The following is a 14,937-nucleotide window of genomic DNA, read 5'->3' on the forward strand; positions in this document are numbered from 1 at the left end:
TTCATCACATACATACACAAGACATAATACTGAAGGTGGCCATGCCCGCTTCGATTGTGCAAAAAATACAAATAATAATAGAATAAAATAGAATAGAAATAAAAATAGACATGATAAAAGTACTAAGATACAATACAAAAGGTAATGAGTCCTATGTACACTCTATTCCACACATGTCAAGGGGGGAGTTTTCAAACAGGAAAAGGGCAGACTAGAATTGTGGTGAGGTTTATCAACTGCCATTGTGGGTGTTGCAAGTAGAGACTTAGAAGTGTCAACTGTTAACGGATGCTTTGTGAAATCCTATGAACTATTGGACATAATGGTTAAGGCAATTCATGTTTTACTGCCATGGTAGGCCTACATTGTACCGATGACAAAGACGTAAATTTCCTCTTTTTAGCGGCAGAACCACAGCCTCTAAACATAGAGGAATGCAATCAAACACTTTCACTTACACATGGTGCGGTGCGTATATACGACAAACCAAACCACGGCTGAAACAATAAACCGCAGATCTAAACACATAACTGAGCCAAACGTCTAGTTGTAATACAGGCCAAGTGAAAGTATCTTCCCCCCATGTGCTATTCCAAGTAACGTGGTGACCTTTATACTTTATACTACCATACTGTACTTCTCCCTGAAGTACACTTTGGTCAAAGTAAACAAAGCAAAACAAGAAAGATAATGTTGTAATAATCTCTTACTTTAAATCTGCCTTCACTGTAGTGACGTTTATGGGAATTTTACTTTTAAAACGTCAAGCTATGGAAATGACATACAACACGATGATCCTAAATAGTCCTAGTTCAACATCATTAAAAAAAGATGTTTAGAATAGAAGTACTTTATTAATCCCGAGGGAAATTCAGCACCACAGATAGATAGAAGGGAAATTCAGCACCACAGATAGATAGATAGATAGATAGATAGATAGATAGATAGATAGATAGATAGATAGATAGATAGATAGATAGATAGATAGATAGATAGATAGATAGATAGATAGATAGATAGATAGATAGATAGATAGATAGATAGATAGATAGATAGATAGATAGATAGATAGATAGATAGATAGATAGATAGATAGATAGATAGATAGATAGATAGATAGATAGATAGATAGATAGATAGATAGATAGATAGATAGATAGATAGATAGATAGATAGATAGATAGATAGATAGATAGATAGATAGATAGATAGATAGATAGATAGATAGATAGATAGATAGATAGATAGATAGATAGATAGATAGATAGATAGATAGAAAACTTTATTGCCATTTCAACACATCGCTCACAATAAACATAATAGGTTAAGTCAAAAATCTAAAATAAGAATAAGAGTACACATTCTAAAATATGTATATACATTATAAAATATACAGTCCAAAGATATACAGTAATCTACAGTCAAAAATGTAAAATGTACAGGAAGATATACAAGGATTTCAATATTGTGTGTATATATATATATTTTAAAAGGTACTCACCTCTACAGACAGTAACAGCAGAGGCAGAGGGCAGTCATGCATATGAGAGGCAGTCAGGGATGGATACAGAGATATTATGTCGAATGAGGTTCGAGCGTGGTACTGTAGAGGGAAATGAGTCATGTGCGTCTTCATGCTGTCAAGGAAGAGCCACACGCTTGTTCTGACGACCCACCGCTACACTTTATGTACACAATACAGTACAACATTGTGTGCGTGTGTGTGTGTGTTTTTTTTTTTCTTCTTTTTTTTTAACCGACATTGTACAATTTTACACTGACTGTATATTTCTGTATATTTTTACTGTATATTTTATATTAGAATGTATATACAGTACATAACATAGGAAACGTATATCCCGGACCGTATTTTATTCTTATGCTTATTTTTATTCTTATTCGTGACTTCTGTTTTTGTCTACCTAAATGTTTTTATTTATTTTTTTTTTAGAGTCCAGACCTTCGTCTACCTAAATGTTTACTGTTTACTGTGAGCGATTTGTAGTGCCAAATTTCCCTCCGGATGAATAAAGTATTTCTATTCTATTCTATTGTTTGTACATGGCAATGGCCAGCGGTGGAATAAGTATACAGTTCCTTTACTTAAGTAAAAATAGAAATACCCAGATAAATTAGTAGTCTGGTAAAAGTAAAGGTCCTCCATTCAAATTCTAGAAAGTAGAGAAGTATTTGCTATTGAATGTACTGAAGCATCTAAACTAAGTAAAGGTATGCATTCTACATGACGTTTGGATATTCCAGTGCTTGGGAGTCCAGTTATGCTGCTCTGATTACGTCAAATGTGAAATTATATAAATCCTCTTACCACACAACGGCCCGAGGACGATTTGCCCACCGGCGCGACATGCCACTTTGGCAACCTCAAGCAGCTCAGTGTGCATATTTGTTGCCTGTCGATTGCCGTTTCAGGCGACAAATTCCGGTCAGCGGTTCTCAAGTTACATGCCGATATGTGAGGCATGCGCCAAAGTAGACGGCAGACTTTTAATTTTTTCAAATACCACTCCCGACTCCCGAGCCTCTACCTCCGTCCATCATTTGGAAATCTCGAAAATTATGGGAGACAGGGTTGTAACGAATGAGTGTGGCTTTCCAATGGTACCCCACGTGGGAATGAGCGAATGGATCTAGGTGAAAAGTCACGAGCGCAAACAGGGACAGAGACATTTCCGCCGAATGCATTGGAGTCAATGAGCAAATCGTTTTCTGCAGCCTTTTTTCCCCTCACTTTTTACCAAAACCGCTCCTAATCACTCATGTCTCTGACTGTGACTTAACCAAGGAGGGTAAAACATGGAGAGATGTCAGCCATCCAATGGGAGATGGGAGTATGGTGCACACACAGGTGGAGTGTTTGGGGACCAAATTTTATGGAAATGTGGCCAAATTGCAACTGCTGCATTACCCTCCTAGAACTTAATGGTCATTAAGGACTGGGTCACAGGCAGTTCACCAGCCCATTTAAGGGCACAGACACTGCTCCACTGACACACACACACACACACACACACACACACACACACACACACACACACACACACACACACACACACACACACACACACACACACACACACACCACACACCACACACCACACACACACACACACACACACACACACACACACACACACACACACACACACACACACACACACACACACACACACACACACACACACACACACACACACACACACACACACAGAGAGACACACACACACACACACTTGTGTTCAGCACACAGCCGGCAGTGTATTGGCAACAACCACCCTCTCAATTGAATGAAATTGTCTAGTTTGAACTACTCTCCAAATACATGGATGGGATCAACGTGTGACTTTGTGCTAATGTTGTAGTGGTGACAACAAGAGCGGTTACAATTGGTTAAGTTATTTGAGAATTCATTCAGGGAGAAGGTAGAACATAGAAATATTGGTGTGGAAAAGTGCAATCAATCATCTGGTCCTTATGATGTGTCAAATGTGTTCCTTTTCTCTCGTTCACGAGATGCACGAGATGCACGAGAAGTGTGCTTATGTTGCTACTGTAGCTTCCTGTTGATTTCCATAGTTCTGCTTTACCCCATGTGTGACCGAGAGAGGCCATAATATCACAACGCGTTGTTACAAGATCTTATCGACGAAGAAATGTGTCAGAGACTGTCAAACCACAATTCAAAAGGCTCTCTGTCCTCATTTGTGTTGTCTTGTGCTCATTTCATTCAGGTCATTATGAATGGAAAATGGGGGACCCTGATGTAAACAAGACGAAAGTCTTTTTCTGGTCTGCATCCCCTTAACAATTGTGTGTATTGAGCCGTACTGTATTGTACCCATTCTGCAATCTGTTAATAAAGTTTTCAATCAATCAATCAATCAATCAATCAATCAATCAATCAATCAATCAATCAATCAATCAATCAATCAATCAATCAATCCACCACCACCACCGTGGGAACCACCCCGGGAACCACCCCGAGGCCGACAGTCTCACCGTTGAGGCCTACGGTCTCATTGTCCTAGCAGGATAATGATGATTGTGCTTCTCTTGGCATGACTCATATAAAGAATAATTGGTCCTAAATTTCTATCACCTCTTTTGGCGACAGTGTTTCAACAGGGGGCGCCAAACTGCAAGCATATATTGTCCTTTTATTCAAAAGCCTGAGCAATAGGAAATGAGATGGCTCTCCCTGGCTACAGACCTGAGAGCTCCAAAATGAATGGAGTGTGGGATGTATAATTGATTATACCAGTAAAGGAGAGGAGGCGTATTGACTGAGGAACAGCTCTTCCATGTTTAGAGTCTTAGAAACATATTGACATTTTAAACTTGGAATGTCATTCAGCGGATAAATATATATTTCTTTCTTTTATTTTATATTTTGGGTCATACTACGTTTATAACCTTCTTTGACGACGCTCAGACAACCAGGGTATTCTAGGCTAATGATATGGCTAGTTTTTATGTCAAAATGAGACAACATGTATTTACAATATTGAAATAAATATTCCTGATAGTTAAGCAGTGCTATTCCACAGACAACTGTAGGTGTGTGCACATATGTTTAATCAAATACTTGAATGAAGTGTTTATTTTAGTGAGACATTGTCTGCCATACATTTTCCCTGCTGATTGCTCTCTTCCTATTCTCTAAGCGCTTTGGAAAAGATTCATAGAGCTGTAAGTATACATGGAAGTAAAGCTTCATAGACCTGTAAGTAGACATGGAGGTAAAGCTGCATAGAGCTTTAAGTAGACATGGAGGTAAAGCTTCTTATACAACGGCATGCACATTTCTCGATTCTGATTGGCATAAACAATGCAAGTTACACGTGGGTATTTGTAATAACCCCACGCTCTTGGTCCCAGGACCCGCCCACAACCGCATTACTATCAATCCGCCATGCAAGTTTTTAGAAGTGAAAGCAAGATGGAGGACAGTAAACGTTACAAAAGGATATGGTGATAGGGTCATAAAGACTAAATGAAAAACGATTCTGTGACGGCGAATGTGTTAGTTTCTTAAACAATGTTGGATGATGTAATTGATGGGTCATGAGTCATTGTCGAACAAAATAAAAATTGCGCAAATTGATTGCCTAAACTTAACCAGTTGGAAACAAGGCGGACAGTAATAAAATTAGCAATCAATCAATCAATCAATTCAATAATCCACGCTCACTTAAAACAGCGCACCCAGCTGCTTCTATAGAAAGTAGGTTAAAAAAAATCCCCTCTTATAGGGCAAAGAAAAAAAATGTCCCCCTGTATAGGGCAAAGCAAACTTTTTTTTATTTGTTTTACTTACTTTCTATAGAAGCATCTAAGAATGAAGTTCTATAGAAAGTAGGTTCAAAACAAAAGAAAAGTTGGATGTGTTAGTTTGTTGGATGTCTTAGTTGAAAGACAGTTGGATGTGTTAGTTTGTTGGATGTCTTAGTTGAAAGACAGTTGGATGTGTTAGTTTGTTGGATGTCTTAGTTGAAAGACAGTTGGATGTGTTAGTTTGTTGGATGTCTAGTTGAGAGACAGTGAGAACAGTTGGATGTACTTCCGAGCTGCTTCCACATGGAGGCAACTTCCCTTTTTTTTTGGGAACTACTTTTTCTGCGGATGGTTTTTTCAATAAATCTTCAATTAATGTGTGTTTATTGTATAGCAATAAGGTTGGATGAATTCACTAGTTGTATAAAAGCCATTACACCACGTGCAGTCATGGGTTGTGAGAATTAGACCATGCCTAGGGGTGGTCGTTAGACCCCCCTTGGCATGGTCTAAATCTCACAACCCATGACTGCATGTGGTGTAATGCTTTAATAGACTGCGCGTGATGTAATGCTTTAATAGAGCTGTAAGTAGACATGGAAATAAAGCGTCATAGAGCTTTATGAAGGTCTAACATGACTACTTACATGATTACACATAAAAACAATTGTGCTCATTGGACTCACAAGTAGGCTACTCTGCTTAATAACTCAGTATGCAGAAAAAGGCAAAAGAAAAAATAATCTTTGTATAAAAGAATTTAATGATTCATTTTGACTGTAAGTTCTGACATGGTTAGACACAGAGGTAAAACGTCTGTGGTTCCAGTGAGCCCAATTTAATTTCAGGTTTATAGGATTCAAATTTGGAGCAGAATATCTTTCCCGGTACATTAGCATAGACTTTCTGGTACCCCTAGATTCCTCAGGGTTGCTAGTATCAGATGATATCTAGTATTCACTGTATCTGCTTCCTGCAGATTCCATGTTGTACGTTTTGGATTTCCTGTACAAAGTGTTCAAATATACAATGGATATCTTGTGTTGTTCTCAACTTCAGATTCATGGAACTGCTTTGACAGAACACAGCTAAACCTTTTAACCCAGACACACGACCAAATTAACCCTTGGTCCAGAATATTCTGTAGTGGTCGTGCTGTCTGGGTATCACATTTCACTTGGTCTTGATTAAAATATGTAAATAAAGTACTAATCAACCACAGGAAAAAGCATACATAATGCACATTATGTTATGACTTACTTGACTTAAGCCTTTGCACTCCCTGCGGAGCATAGGCCACTGACGATTTCTTTCCATGTTGCGTGGTTTTTGGCCTCCCGAACGATGTTGTGCCATCCCAGTCCAGCCTCTTTCATTTCCCCTTCCCAAGAACGGCGCCAGGTGTTTCGAGGCCTGCCACGTTTCCTCTTTCCAGGTGGGTTCCATCGTAGGGCTTGCCGGGTGATGTTTGTGTCTTCCTTTCTCAGGGTATGGCCTATCCACATCCACTTTCTCTTCTTTATTTCTTCTGGCGGGGGTAGTTGTTTTGTGCGCTCCCACAGGTCCAGATTTGTAATGACATTTGGCCATCTCACTCTTAGAATGCGGCGGAGGCAGGAATTTATGAAGGACTGTACTTTCTGCTTCAGCCCTACGGTTGTCTTCCAGGTCTCCGAGCCATACAGGAGGACTGATTTAACATTGGAGTTAAAGATCCTCAGCTTTGTGTTGGTTTTTATTTCGCGAGACCTCCATACTCGACCAAGTAGGTTGTATGCCGTTCTTGCTTTTCCGATTCGCACTCTGATGTCTTCTTCTGTGCCACCCGCTGTATCTACTACGCTCCCAAGGTAGGTAAAGGAGTTAGTTTCTTCGATGGCCTCTCCCTCTAGTTCAATGTTTTGCTGGCACTTTGTGTTGATCTTCATAATCTTGGTTTTTACCCTATTGATCTTCATTCCTAGAGTTGAGGCTGTTTCCTTTAGTTTGTTGGTCTTTTGTTGCATTTGCTGGTGACTGTGTGATAAGAGAGCTAGGTCATCTGCAAAATCGAGGTCTTCAAGCTGGTGCATCAGTGTCCACTGGATGCCGTTTCTGGCTCCTTCTGTTGTCTTCTTCATGGTCCAATCAATGGCCAGCAGGAACAAGAAGGGGGACAGCAGGCAGCCTTGTCTCACTTGTCATCCCGTCATATGATCCTCTGATGATGTTGATGTACTTCGGTGGGATTCCATAGTGCTCCATCAGGTGCCACAGACTGTTCCTATCTAGACTGTCAAAGGCCTGTTCGAAATCGATGAAGTTGATGTATAAAGAGCTGTTCCATTCCAGGGACTGTTCGATGATGATCCTCAGTGTGGCGATCTGGTCTATGCATGACCTTTCTTTCCGGAATCCTGCTTGATGGTCTCTGAGGAGCATGTCAACGGCAGTCTTCATCCTATCTAGAATTATCCGGTTGAAGACTTTGCTGGCGGTTGAAAGTAGCGTGATCCCCCGGTAGTTCTTGCATAGTGCAAGGTCCCCTTTCTTTGGTATCTTCACTATGTAGCCTTCTTTCCAATCTTTGGGTATCCTTTCTTCTTGCCAAATTTTCCTCATGAGGGGATGGAGTGCTTTGATGCTTGTAGTGATGTCGGTCTTGAATGCTTCACTCGGAATGGTGTCTGGTCCTGCTGCTTTCCCATCTCTCAATTGTGATATTGCTTTCCTAGTTTCTTCTTTTGTTGGGGGGGTCATTTTCAGTGGGAGTGTGTCTGTTGCTGCTTGTATATCTGCTGGGATGCTCGCTGGTGCTCTGTTGAGCAGCTCTGTGAAATGTTCTACCCATCTCCTTGTTTGTTCTTCCTTTGTGGATAGTGTGTTTCCTGCCTTGTCTTTTTTGGGCTTCTCTGATCTCATCCTTCTCCCCGAGAGCTTCCTGGTGATGTTGTATACCTCTCTCATGTTTCTCTGTCCCGCTGCTTCTTCTGCTTGTGTAGCATTATGTTATAGCCATAAGTAATATATTTACGTATTGTATTGACAATGTACAATGTGTACGTATTACAAATAAGGACCCAATGCCAGCTGAGGCAGAGTGAATGAATGAATGAATGAATGAATGAATGAATGAATGAATGAATGAATGAATGAATGAATGAATGAATGAATGAATGAATGAATGAATGAATGAATTAACTTTATTTAACAGATTGCAGAATGGGTACAATATAGTACGGCTCAATACACACAATTGTTAAGGGGATGCAGACCAGAGAAAGACGTTTGTGTGAGGTTCGCCTGTTCCCTGGACCTTTAATTCCCTGTCTCCTCACCTCACCAGCCCCCACCCTTGCGTTGTTGATTTATTGCATTCCCTGCCTCGCTCCGTTCCTTTAAGGTACTGTGAGGATTCTGTGTTGATTGGTCCGTGCCGAACACACACTTCTAAGTCAAGTATCAATTACCATCACGCACCTGATGTGTGTTCTAATTAGCGCCCCAGAGGGCTTTAAATACCTGGACCTCCCCTCCAGTCCTCGTCGGGTCGTTCTGTAAGCTCCTACGGGAGATTCCGTATCTTATCTGTATCTGTATGCTGGTTCTTCTCCGGCGTGAGACGAGGTGCCAGCCATCGCCACCTGTCGCCGTTTGCCTGGAGTGGGACACAGCCGGTGCGCTCTCTAATTCTCTACGGGAGGTTTTCCAGTGTCCCACCCCAGACGTCTAGCCGGCGCGCTACTACTCCAGACGCGCTCCTACTCCAGACGCGTTCCTACTCCAGACGCGCATCGCTTCCTAATTCTCTACGGGAGGATGCGTCTCTCCGAGCCGGCGCGCTCTCCGAGCCGGCGCGCTCTTCAAGCCGACGCGCCCTACTCCAGACGTCTAGCCGGCGCGCTACTACTCCAGATGCGCATCGCTTCCTAATTCTCTACGGGAGGATGCGTCTCTCCGAGCCGGCGCGCTCTTCAAGCCGACGCGCTCCACTCCAGACCCCGAGCCGGCGCGCTCTTCAAGCCGACGCGCATCGCTTCCTAATCCTCTACGGGAGGATGCGTCTCTCCGAGCCGGCGCGCTCCACTCCAGACCCCGAGCCGGCGCGCTCTTCTAGCCTGCGCGCTCCTACTCCATCCCTGTAAGCAGCTCTGGCCCTCGCCCTGTCCAAGGCCTTAACCCTGTTTTCTCTGTCCCTGTCTCCAGCCCGCCTCCCCGGGCCTCTGTCCCTGTTCCCCTCTCCAGTGCCCCTGTTCCTGCCCTGTCCGTTGCCCTGGCCCTGTCCTTTAGCCTTAGCCCCTTAGCCTGCTCGCCTCTTAATGGCACAGTGCCAATTTTCCCTAATTCTTGTTTCCAGTATTTTGTGTTCTCCCTTAAAGGGACAGTGCCGCCTTTTGTTTGTATTTCAATAAATGCCCTGTTCTTGGCTTACTCTCATACCTGTCTTGTGTTGTGCGATTGGGGTCGGTTACAAACCATAACAGTACGACCCGACCAGTCGACAACCCCAGCCAGCACAGACAGTGTATGTTGAGTTTGTCCCTGTTAGCTCCCCTGTTAGCCTGTTAGTCTCCCCTGTTGGCTTCTTTGTTAGCTCCCCTGTTAGCTTCCCTGTTAGCTCCCCTGTTAGCCTGTTAGTCTCCCCTGTTAGCTTCCCTGTTAGCTCCCCTGTTTAGCCTGTTAGTCTCCCCTGTTAGCTTCCCTGTTAGCCTCGTTAGCTCCCCTGCAGCTTGCCAGGCCTCTACTACCAGCTTGGCCCCAGTCTGCTAGCTTAGCCCCGACTGCTAGCACAGCCTCTATGTTAATGCAGCCCTTGCAGCTAGCATAGGCCCTGTAGCTAGCCATGCCCAGGCAGCTAACCCGGTCCCTCTGCATGGCCTCCACTTTTGGTGTAGCTTCCCCGCTAGCATGGCCCAATTTTTTGTTTGTTGCCTTGTTTTGTCCCCTGCCCCTCTGTCTGTATTTTTGGGTCGCCCGGTGGCTCCCGTGGAGGGGGGGGTACTGTGAGGTTCGCCTGTTCCCTGGACCTTTAATTCCCTGTCTCCTCACCTCACCAGCCCCCACCCTCGCGTTGTTGATTTATTGCATTCCCTGCCTCGCTCCGTTCCTTTAAGGTACTGTGAGGATTCTGTGTTGATTGGTCCGTGCCGAACACACACTTCTAAGTCAAGTATCAATTACCATCACGCACCTGATGTGTGTTCTAATTAGCGCCCCAGAGGGCTTTAAATACCTGGACCTCCCCTCCAGTCCTCGTCGGGTCGTTCTGTAAGCTCCTACGGGAGATTCCGTATCTTATCTGTATCTGTATGCTGGTTCTTCTCCGGCGTGAGACGAGGTGCCAGCCATCGCCACCTGTCGCCGTTTGCCTGGAGTGGGACACAGCCGGTGCGCTCTCTAATTCTCTACGGGAGGTTTTCCAGTGTCCCACCCCAGACGTCTAGCCGGCGCGCTACTACTCCAGACGCGCTCCTACTCCAGACGCGTTCCTACTCCAGACGCGCATCGCTTCCTAATTCTCTACGGGAGGATGCGTCTCTCCGAGCCGGCGCGCTCTCCGAGCCGGCGCGCTCTTCAAGCCGACGCGCCCTACTCCAGACGTCTAGCCGGCGCGCTACTACTCCAGACGCGCATCGCTTCCTAATTCTCTACGGGAGGATGCGTCTCTCCGAGCCGGCGCGCTCTCCGAGCCGGCGCGCTCTTCAAGCCGACGCGCTCCACTCCAGACCCCGAGCCGGCGCGCTCTTCAAGCCGACGCGCATCGCTTCCTAATCCTCTACGGGAGGATGCGTCTCTCCGAGCCGGCGCGCTCCACTCCAGACCCCGAGCCGGCGCGCTCTTCTAGCCTGCGCGCTCCTACTCCATCCCTGTAAGCAGCTCTGGCCCTCGCCCTGTCCAAGGCCTTAACCCTGTTTTCTCTGTCCCTGTCTCCAGCCCGCCTCCCCGGGCCTCTGTCCCTGTTCCCCTCTCCAGTGCCCCTGTTCCTGCCCTGTCCGTTGCCCTGGCCCTGTCCTTTAGCCTTAGCCCCTTAGCCTGCTCGCCTCTTAAAGGCACAGTGCCAATTTTCCCTAATTCTTGTTTCCAGTATTTTGTGTTCTCCCTTAAAGGGACAGTGCCGCCTTTTGTTTGTATTTCAATAAATGCCCTGTTCTTGGCTTACTCTCATACCTGTCTTGTGTTGTGCGATTGGGGTTGGTTACAAACCATAACAGTTTGTCTTGTTTACATCAGGGTCCCCCATTTTCAATTCATATTGAATTGAGTTAGCTGTGATGTTTAGCTGTGCTGTTTTTCAATAGTGATTGAACTTTCCAAGGCCATGGGAATAATAACAAAGAGGTGTTAACATATAGATGTCTCTGGATATAATACAGATTTGTTTTATTTGGGTGGTGTTCCCCTTTAAATGCCAAAACAAGAAATTTGCCAAAAACGTCACTAACAGATTGCAGAATGGGTACAATATAGTACGGCTCAATACACACAATTGTTAAGGGGATGCAGACCAGAGAAAGACGTTTGTCTTGTTTACATCAGGGTCCCCCATTTTCAATTCATAGTGAATTGAGTTAGCTGTGATGTTTAGCTGTGCTGTTTTTCAATAGTGATTGAACTTTCCAAGGCCATGGGAATAATAACAAAGAGGTGTTAACATATAGATGTCTCTGGATATAATACAGATTTTTGATTTTGATAGTCTATCAGTGAGCTGGATGCAATCCTACCTTGAGGGGAGGGAACAGATGGTGGAGGTAAACGGTACCCTATCCCCCCCCCCTCACAGTGAGCTGTGGTGTTCCACAAGGAAGCATACTAGGACCGCTACTGTTCCTAATTTATGCAAATGACATGTCATCAGCTTGTGACTGCAACTTGTTCCTGTTTGCGGACGACTCAGCCCTGCTGGTCTCTGACAAGAACAAGTTACAGGTTGAAAAAACCCTCAGCTCGGAACTAGGCAGAATCTGCATATGGCTCGCTGATAACAAACTATCATTACACATGGGCAAAACAGAGTCCATTCTCTTCGGTTCAAATAACAAACTCAGCAAGACCGACGGCTTCTCAGTTACAGTGGGTGACAATATTGTCACAAGGAAAGATGAAATTACCTACCTGGGTTCCATCCTAGAGGCTAATCTCTCCTGTGACAAAATGGCATCCAATGTAATAAAAAAAGTCAACCAACGAACTCGATTCTTGTACCGGATCTCCTCTCTGGTAAACAAGAATACCGTGAAGACTCTGGCAGGAGCACTCATTCAGGGGTACTACGACTATGCTTGCACCTCATGGTACCAAAGCACCTCAAAGGCGCTAAAAACAAAATTACAAACATCTCAAAACAAACTGCTCAGACTACTGCTTGACCTTACTCCTAGAACCCACCTCACCCCTGCCCACTTTGACAACCTAGGATGGCTTAGAGTAGACGACAGAGTACAGCAACTTGCAATGGGCCTGGTCTACAAGATACACTACACGACCAAGGTACCCATGTACATGTCAAAATACTTCCCAAAGGTCAGTGAATACCACGATCACAACACCAGAGGGAGCTCCACAAATCATGTTAAACCCAGATTCGGCTCAAATAAGGGACTAAACACGTTTCGCAATTATGCCACATCAATGTGGAACGCCCTACCCAAAGCTGTAAAGGAATGTGGATCACTACCCACTTTCAAAACCTCTCTCAAGGGACACCTACGGGAGACTGCAATTCAACACTGGCCCCTGTAAATATCCTAACCCAACCCCCTCCAATGTACAGTCATTTACCTAGTATGGTTTTGTCAATAGTCCAATGTACAATTTTGTTTGTTTGTACAGTGTCTCCCCCCCCCCCCCCCCCCTCAATGTACAGTTTTGCTTGTATCTACAGTGTGCCCCCCCCCCCCCCCCCAACCACCTCCAATGTAGATTACCCAGTATGGTTGTCAATATCCCAGTGTACCCAACCCCCCCCCACCCAACCTCCTCCAATGTACAGTTTCTACGTCAAATGTATATACTCCCTTTTCCTGACTCCTTCTGTATCACAAACAGTACTGTATTTGCAAATCTGGTATGTCATAAATGTATAGATGTAGCAGTACTGACTATCTGTATGTCATGTATGTCATATATGTCCTGATTAATTGAAAATGGGGGACCCTGATGTAAACAAGACGAAAGTCTTTCTCTGGTCTGCATCCCCTTAACAATTGTGTGTATTGAGCTGTACTGTATTGTACCCATTCTGCAATCTGTTAATAAAGTTTTCAATCAATCAATCAATCAATTTGGGTGGTGTTCCCCTTTAAATGCCAAAACAAGAAATTTGCCAAAAACAATAGGGGGTATCTGCAGAGCCGCAGAGCCAGGCTGGACGGGTTGGAGGCGGGGCTTCGTGGTCTGGACAAGTATTAGTGGTCTGGACAAGTATTTGCACTACTGCGCACCATTTTCAACTTCACTTTCGTCTCGTTGATTGATTGATTGATTGAAAAGTGTATTAACAGATTGCAGAATGGGTACAGAGGATGTTACAGAATGTACAGAATGTTAAGAGGATGCAGACCTGAGAAAGACTTTCGTCTTGTTTCCATCAGGGTCCCCCATTTTCAATTCATCATATAATTGCACTACTGCACACCATTTTCAACTTCACTTTCGTCTCGTTGATTGATTGATTGATTGATTGATTGAAAAGTTTATTAACAGATTGCAGAATGGGTACAGTACAGTACAGCTCAATACATACAACTGTTAAGAGGATGCAGACCTGAGAAAGACTTTCGTCTTGTTTCCATCAGGGTCCCCCATTTTCAATTCATCATATGACACACACGACATACAGATAGACAGTACTGCTACATCTATACATTTATGACATACCAGATTTTCAAATACAGTACTGTTTGTGATACTAAAAAAATCCAGAAAAAGAGTGTATATACATTTGACATAGAAACTGTGCATTGGAGGAGGTTGGGTAGGTGGGGTGGGGCTGTACATTGGAGGTGGGGGGGGGTTGGGTAGGGGGGGGACACACTGTACATTGGAATACTGACATACATTTGACATAGAAACTGTACATTGGAGGAGGTTGGGTAGGTGGGGTGGGGTTGGGTGGGGCTGTACATTGGATGTGGGGGGGAGGGGGGTTGGGCACATTGGAATAATGACAAAGCCATGCTAGTTTACATAGATCCCCCATTTTCAACTTACCTTCCCCCATTTTCAACTTAACTTTCGTCTCGTTTACATAACATTACATAGACAGTAATGTTACATCTAGACATTTATGACATACCAGATCTAGTAATAATAGAGTAAACTTGTACATAGACAGTAATGTTACATCTAGACATTTATGACATACCAGATCTAGTAATAATAGAGTAAACTTAACTTTCGTCTCAGTAACAATGTTCATAAAGTGTTGAGTGCTACAGTGTAGGTTAGTTTATTAGGACAAGTGCATGACAGTAAGGTTAGTTAGGGTTAGATTTTTAGTAGTGAGTCTTTAGTCGACGGCGAAAGATTGGACGGCTTTCAAACATCGGCGTATTTAGACCACTATCAATAGGGCACGTGCCCTACTGATGATCATCTGTGCCCCACTGATTTAAAAAAAAAAAAAAAATTTAAACAAATGTTTTTTATTTTCCCTTTTTTAAC

Source organism: Notolepis coatsorum, assembly GCF_963971535.1.
Source record: "Notolepis coatsorum genome assembly, chromosome: 3".
Lineage (NCBI taxonomy): Eukaryota > Metazoa > Chordata > Actinopteri > Aulopiformes > Paralepididae > Notolepis > Notolepis coatsorum.